Source organism: Babylonia areolata, chromosome 9 (assembly GCF_041734735.1).
Source record: "Babylonia areolata isolate BAREFJ2019XMU chromosome 9, ASM4173473v1, whole genome shotgun sequence".
Classification (NCBI taxonomy): domain Eukaryota; kingdom Metazoa; phylum Mollusca; class Gastropoda; order Neogastropoda; family Buccinidae; genus Babylonia; species Babylonia areolata.
This window is the reverse complement of record NC_134884.1, coordinates 34,186,409-34,193,908: the sequence shown is the minus strand read 5'-3', so window position 1 is coordinate 34,193,908 and position 7,500 is coordinate 34,186,409. Positions and strand designations below refer to the sequence as shown.

General features: G+C 51.6%; 1 protein-coding gene across 1 annotated transcript in view; it reads left to right on the top strand.

The window, feature by feature from the left end:
• Positions 1 to 7,500, top strand: part of LOC143285402 (uncharacterized) — a 371,301-nt gene that overhangs the window by 295,944 nt on the left and 67,857 nt on the right. The window lies entirely within an intron of this gene.

Here is a 7,500-nt window from a genome sequence, read left to right as displayed (position 1 = left end):
CCACACCACCGCTCACGACGCGATCTACACCACACCTTTCCACTCCACACCACGCCACACCAAACCACATCATCACCACACCCACCCACCCACCCACACCAAACCACATCATCTTCACCACACCCACCCACCCACACCAAACCACATCATCTTCACCACACCCACCCACCCACACCAAACCACATCATCACCACCCCCACCCACCCACACCAAACCACATCATCACCACCACACCCACCCACCCACACCAAACCACATCATCATCACCACCACACCCACCCACACCAAACCACATCATCACCACACCCACCCACCCACACCAAACCACATCATCTTCACCACACCCACCCACCCACACCAAACCACATCATCACCACCACCACACCCACACCAAACCACATCATCACCACCACACCCACACCACATCATCACCACCACCACCACCACACCCACCTACACTAAACCACATCACCACCACACCCACCCACCCACACCAAACCACATCATCACCACCACCACCACCACATCCACCCACACCAAACCGCATCACCACCACCACACCCACACCACAACCACCAGGGGATGGGAGGGGATGGGGTGGACGGGTGGGTGAGGGGTGGGGTGGGGTGGAGAAAGGGGTGGCACTACAACCAGGCGGTTTGATAATGATAGCGTAGTAGTAGTAGTAGTTGTAGTAGTAGTATCAGCAGCAGCAGTGAGTAGAGTGCCTGTTGTGTTGTGTAGGGCCTGTAGTTTTTTTTGTGTGTGTGTTTTTGTTTTTTTTCCCGGCGGTTTCGGCCCGTTGTGACAAGCGGGGCTGACGTGATTAATGAGAGGAGGAAACAATAAGCCAGCACCCGAGCACCCGTCCCCCCCTCCCTTCCCCCCACACCCCTGTCTCTCCCCCCCCCACTCTCTTCCTCTTCCCTCCCTCCACCCAACCCTGCCCCCCCACACCCCACCCCCACCCCCAACTCCCGTCATGATGAGAGATCGTAATACATCATGCAAACCACCATCCACTCTCTCTCTCTCTCTCTCACACACACACACACACTCTCTCTCTCTCTGTTCTCCCTGACCACCTCTCTCCTCGACACTCACGACACCCCTCGCCCCCCCCCCCCCCCACTCCCACCCACCTTCTCCCCCTTTTCCTTGGAAGCCTCGCCAAACCTGTCCCACAACCCTTATCACTACTACTACTACTGCCTGTCTTTTCTTCTTCCTTTCTCTGTCTCTCTCTCTCTGACACCCCTCTCTTTCTTACTGTCTCACTCCCCCTCTTTTTCTAACTCTCACTCCCTCTCTCTCTCTCTCTTGTACCCCTCTATTTCTCTCTCACTCCCCCCCTTTCTGTCTCTTGCACCCCTCTCTAACTCTCTCACTCCCCCCTCTCTCTCTTACACCCCTCTCTTTCTAACTTTCTCCCCCCTCCCCCCCCCCCCTTTCTGTCTCTCTCTTACACCCTTCTTTAACCTCACTCACTCTATATCGCCCCCGCCTTCTCTCTCTCTCTCTCTCTCTCTCTTTTACACCCCTCTCCAACTTCACTCACTCACTCTATATCGCCCCCGCCCCTCTCTCTCTATCTCTCTCTCTCTCTCTCTTTTACACCCCTCTCCAACTTCACTCACTCACTCTATATCGCCCCCGCCTTCTCTCTCTCTCTCTCTCTCTCTCTCTTTTACACCCTCTCCAACCTCACTCACTCACTCTATATCCTCCTCCCCCCCCCCCCTAATCTCTCTCTCACTCACTCCCTCATTTTTCCCTCCACCACGCTCTCTCCTTCTCTCCCCCTTCTCTCTCTCTCTCTCTCTCTCTCTCTCTCTCTCTCTTCCCTCCCCACCCCTGCACAAAGTCTGGAAGCTGAGAGTCAATAACTTCACTGTCGCATCAATCACTTGACATAACAGCAACAGCACAGCAGCAGCAGCAGCTCACAGCGCATGTGGTGAGTGAGGGGCGAGGGCGCAGAAGGTTTTGTGGTGGTGTGTGTGTGTGTGTGAGTGTGCGTGTGTGTTATATGTGTGGGGTGGGTGTTTGTGTTTGTGTGTGTGTTTTCGTGTGCGTGTGTGTTATGTATGGGTGGGTGTTTGTGTGTTTATGTGTGTGGGGGGTTGGGGAGGGATGTTGAAATGTGTGTGTGTTTGTGTGGTGTTAGTAGAGTGGGTGTTTGTTTGTCAACGTGTATGCTTTTTTTTCTGTATGTGTGCGTGTTCTTGTATGTGCATGCGATAGAGGAAGGGAGGGGGGGGCGGGGGGGGGGGGGGGGGGTTGTTGGGATACACAGAGAGAGGTTGAGAATGAGAGAGAGACAGATAAAGTGAGAGACAGACATGGAAAGAGAGAGAGAGGGGGGTGGGGGGGGGGGGGGAGAGAAACTGGGAGAGTCATGGAGTTGGGAAGAAGAGGGGTGGAGGAGGAGGGGGGGGAGGACATGAGGAGGGGAAGAATTTGAGAGGGGGGAGGGGGGAGGGTGTATTAAAGGGTTGAGAGAAGTTGGGAAACAGAGGTAAATAGAGAGAGAGGTGTGAGAGGGATAGAATGTCAAAACAAAAACAAAAAAGAAAAAAAAAAGAAAGAAAAGAAAGGAAAAAAAAAGAAATCGATAAAGAGATATAATTTTGCACACACACACACACACACACACACACACACACACACACACACACACACACACACACAAGTGCAGGACAATGCATTAGGTGAGAGTTGGAAGAAGGGGTTGGGAGAAAAAGAGACACACACACACACATACACATACACAGAGACAGAGAGACAGACAGAGAGAGAGAGAGAGAGAGAGAGAGAGAGAGAGAGAGAGAGAGAAGGACAAGGCCAACGACCGAAACCTGTAACAACACAAAACAAAAAGTTCTCGTTCATTTTTGTCGTTTTAATTCCTTTTCTTTCTTTCTTTCTTTTTTCATGGTAAGTTATCATCCGATCGGGGTAGTTGAAGAAGAATTGGAAGGGGGCGGGGCGGGGCGGGGAGAGGTTGGGGTGTGAGGCGTGAGTAGGGGGGGGGGGGGGAGGTGGACGGTTGTTTTGGGGGGATGGGTGGGAGTGGTGGGCAGGAAGAGAGGGCTAAGGGAGGGAGAGAGAGAGAGAGATAGAGAAAGACGGAGTGGAATTTGAAGAGCCCGGGGTTAAGGTTGATGACATTTTAACAATGCAAGATTGAAAAGGACACTTTTTGTTGTCTTTCACTGTGGGGTGTGACAGTGGAAGTTAGCTTCTATTTTTTTTTTTTTTTTCACTTTTTTTTTTCAGTTTTGTTTTCATTTCTCTGTCTGTCTGTCTGTCTCTCTCTCTCTCTCTCTCCCTCTCTCTCTCTCTCAGGATGGCAGTGAATCTGCCGTTACGTGTGTGTTTGTGTCTGTTGCTCTTTCTTTCCCCCCACCCTCTCTCTCTCTCTCTCTCTTTCACTCTCTCTCTCTCCCTATTTCTCCCTCTCTTTCTCTCCCACATGCGTGCGATCGAGCACCCGCACACACACACACACACACACACACACACACACACACACACACACACACACACATTTCTCTTTGTCTGTCGATCTGTCTCCATCTCTCATTTTTTCAATCTCCTATATATCTCTCCCTCCCTCTCTCTCTCTCTCCTGCTCTCTCCCTCCAACCCCCCCCCCCTCTCTCTCTCTCTTGCTCTCTCCCTCCACCCCCCCCCTTTCATCTCCCCATATCCATCTCCTCAGTGCACCCCCATCACCCATCCACCCCCCTCTCTGTCTGTCTCTCTATCCCTCTCTCTCTCTCTCTCTCTCTCTCTGTTTCTGAAAGTTGGCATTCCACAGGATGATAAACCCATTGTGTCTTGAGAAGACGTGGGTGGGTGACGACACAAAATGAGCCCTCCCTCCTCCTTCAATACCTCCCCCCCCCCGACACACACATACACACACACACACACACACACACACACACACACACACACACACACACACACACACCCTCCTGCCGTAATGGAAAACTGCGAATGCGAGGAGAATAGGAATCTGAACATTCTTATTTGTTTTGTTTCTTTGTGTGTGGGAGGGAGTGGGGGGGGGGGGGGGATGGGGGAAGTGTATGTAATGAATATATTTGTTTATTGTGACGTGGTCCTCTTTATGACGGGAGCTGGGAAATGGGGCGGGGTGGGGGGAGGGGTGGATTTGGGGGGGGGGGGGGGGGGCGGGGGGGGAACTGGATGGGGTGGAGGTCAGTTGGGGAGGGAGGGGGAGAAGATGTAGCCGAGTGTTGTCATTGTACTACTCAGTAGAAATGAACTAGTTTCGCTTTTGGTGGTCTCGGTTTGTTTCGGGTTTGGGGGTGGGGGGGGGTTGGGGGGTTAGTTGTTGTTTATTGTGTATCCTGTGTGTCTGGTTTTGTCTTTGTTTTTCAGTCTGTCTTTTGTGTGTGTGTGTGGGGGGGGGGGGGGGGGGGGGGGGGGGTCTTGTCGTCAAATTGCTGTCCGGATGCACTGAAAGTTTAAAGGATTTCTAAAAGAAGAAATCTGTTGTGACAGAAAAAAGTAGTACAATATAACTTTTTTCAGTGAAGTATATTTTTTTTTCTTTTTTTATTATAAACTATCAGTCTGTTGTGACAAAACAACAACAATGTAATGGATTGTTTGTTTCTTGTTGTTGTTGTTTTCATTGATGAATTATGGTTATTGTTGTTGATATTCGATTGGGTGTTTTTTGTCACTTCACGTCACTTGATTGTTGTTCACATGACAGCAGCAGCAGCCATCTGTGCTTGGAACGAAACCTGTGTGTGGGTTTGATGTTGGAGCAGGAAGAATATGGAGGAGATTTGTGTAGAGATGATTATGTGTGTGTGTGTGTGTGTGTGTGTGTGTGTGTGTGTGTGTGCGAGACATCGGTGCGTCTGTGTCTATGTCTGTGGCCTCTGTCTGTCTCTGTCTGTTTCTGTGTCTGTCTGTCTCTGTCTTTCGTTCTCTCTCTCTTTCTCTCAGATATGAGAGTTTCAATTCTCTCTCTCTCTCTCTCTCTCTCTCTCTCTCTCTCTCTCTCTCTCTCTCTCTTCTGGTTTAAACATTTTTAATATCAAGAAACAAGGTGCAATACAGCGTTCAATTAATAAGACCTGAGCAACAACAAGCATGAGCTTATATCTCTCTTTTCTCTCTCTCTCTCTCTCTCTCTCTCTCTCTCTTTCTTTCTTTCTTTCTTTCTCCCCCACTCTTATCTCTGTCTCTCTGTCTCTCTCTCTCTCTCTCTCTCTCTCTCTCAGATATGAGAATTTGAATTCTCTCTCTCTTTCTCTCTCTCTCAGATATGAGTATCAATTTCTCTCTCTCTCTCTCTCTCTCTCTCTCTCTCTCTCTCTCTCTCTCTTTCTCCTCCACTCTTATCTCTGTCGCTCTGTCCCTCTCTCTGTGTGTCTGTCTGTCTGCCTGTCTCTCTCTCTCTCTCTCTCTCTCTCTCTCTCTCTCTCTCTCTCTCTCTCTCCCTCTCTCTCTTCGTCACTTCTTCCACCCATCATCTCTCCGTCTCCCGCTTTATGCGTGGGAGAAAGAATGGGACATTAATTGGGTGGTTTGTATTTCTCCTCCTTGAAATGGCAGTGTTGGCCTATACTACAGTCATTCCGTTTTAAACTTGCCTTTCCCTATCTCCCTCCATCCCCCCCCCCCCCCCCCCCCCCTCTCTCTCTCTCTCTCTCCCTCTATTTCCCTTCCTTTATGTCGCGCCCACGTACCTCTCTCTCCCTTCCTCTTTCACTCACTCCTCGCTCTCTTTCTCTCTCACTTCCCACCCTCCTTTTCGCTTTCTCTCTATTTATCTCTCTCTCCGTCACACTCACACACACTCTCCCCCCCCCCCCTCTCTCTCTCTTTGTCTCTTTCTCACACGCGCGCGCGCGCCCACACACACACACGCACACACACACACAGGTCCGTACATTATGATTAAAGTATGGCTGGCATCTGAAAATAGAGCGAAGCCCATAAACCTGTCCTGAGAAGGAGTGTGTGTTGGGGGGGGGGGGGGGGGGGGGGTGAGGGGGGGTAAGGAGGAGAGAGAGGGGGGAGTGTAGCGGGGAGGGGAAGGGGGTGGGTGCTGTGGAGGGGGTCAGGGTGTCAGAGAGGGAGGGAAGGGTGTGGGGAGAGAGAGAGAGAGAGTGGGGTAGGGGGGTATAGGGGTGGAAGGAGAGAGGATTGATTGATCTCACTTGTAAATCAAGACGACAGGACCAGGGGCAGGTGGGGGGGCTTTTATTTCGTCACAAATCACTCTCCTTCCTCCTTCCTCCTCTTCCTCCTCCTCCTCCTCCTCCTCCACGACCCCACCATAACTACCACTCAGCCTGCTAGCATGCTAGCGTTGCCCCCCGCCTCCCCCCCCCCCCCCCCCCCCCCCCGCACGTACCTCACTGGTTGGGTCGGGGTGTCTGTCTCTGTCTCTCTGTATATGTCTCTCTGTCTTTCTAACAGACCCCCCCCCCCCCCGTCCCCCCTCTCTCCGTGTCTGTCTCTCTCTATTTGTCTCTCTGTCTTTCTCTCTCTGTCCGCCCCCCTCCTCTCTCTCTCTCTCTCTGTATCTGTCTCTCTCTGTACGTCTCTTTTTTTTCTCTCTCTCTCTAACCACCACCCCTCCTCTCTCTGTGTATGTCTCTGTCTCTCACTCTCTTTGACTGCCTGCCTGTCTATATCTGTCTATTTGTCTGTGTGTCTTTTTGTCTGTCTCTTTGTCTCTCTCCTCCTTCTGTCTGTCTGTCTGTCTGTCTGTCTGTCTGTCTGTCTGTCTCTCTCTCTCTCTCTCTCTCTCTCTCTCCCCCTCCCTCCCTCCCTCCCGCCCTCTCTCCTTGCATAACACCTTTACTTGTTAATCGGGAAACTGGTTCGTAGTCTCGGTGTTGGTGTGTGTGTGTGTGTGTGTGTGTGTGCAGTGTGTGTGTGTGTGTGTGTGTGTGTGTGTACAGTGTGTGTGTGTGTGTGTGTGTGTACAGTGTGTGTGTGTGTGTGTGTGCGTGTGTGTTTACATGCTTGCGGGATGGGTGCGAGGTGGCGAAAGACAGAGAGACAGTGACGGAGAAAAATATGTGCGTTTCTTGTGTGTGTGTGTGCGCGCGCGCGCGTGTGTGTGTGTTTGTGTGCGGACGCGCACACATGGATAGCGGTAGGGGTGGGATGGGGGAGAGGGGGAATGGGACATGTCTTTTTCAAGGGAGGGTGGGTGAGAAAGGAAAGAGAGAGTCGGATGAAGAAGATGGTGGGTTAGTGAGGAGGGAGGAGGAGGAGGAGGTTGCTCGGGAGAGAGATAGAGAGTGTGAAAGGGAGAGGGGTAGGGGGAAGTTGGGGGACGGGGGTTAGGGACAACAAGGGGAGGAGAGAGAGAGAGAGAGAGAGAGGGGGGGGGAGAGCGAGAGGAGTGGAAGTGAAGGGGGGGTGGGGGTGGGAAGGAGAGAGAAGGATGGTTTATTATCTTAAGCTTTATTGCCCATTGCACACTCTCTCTCA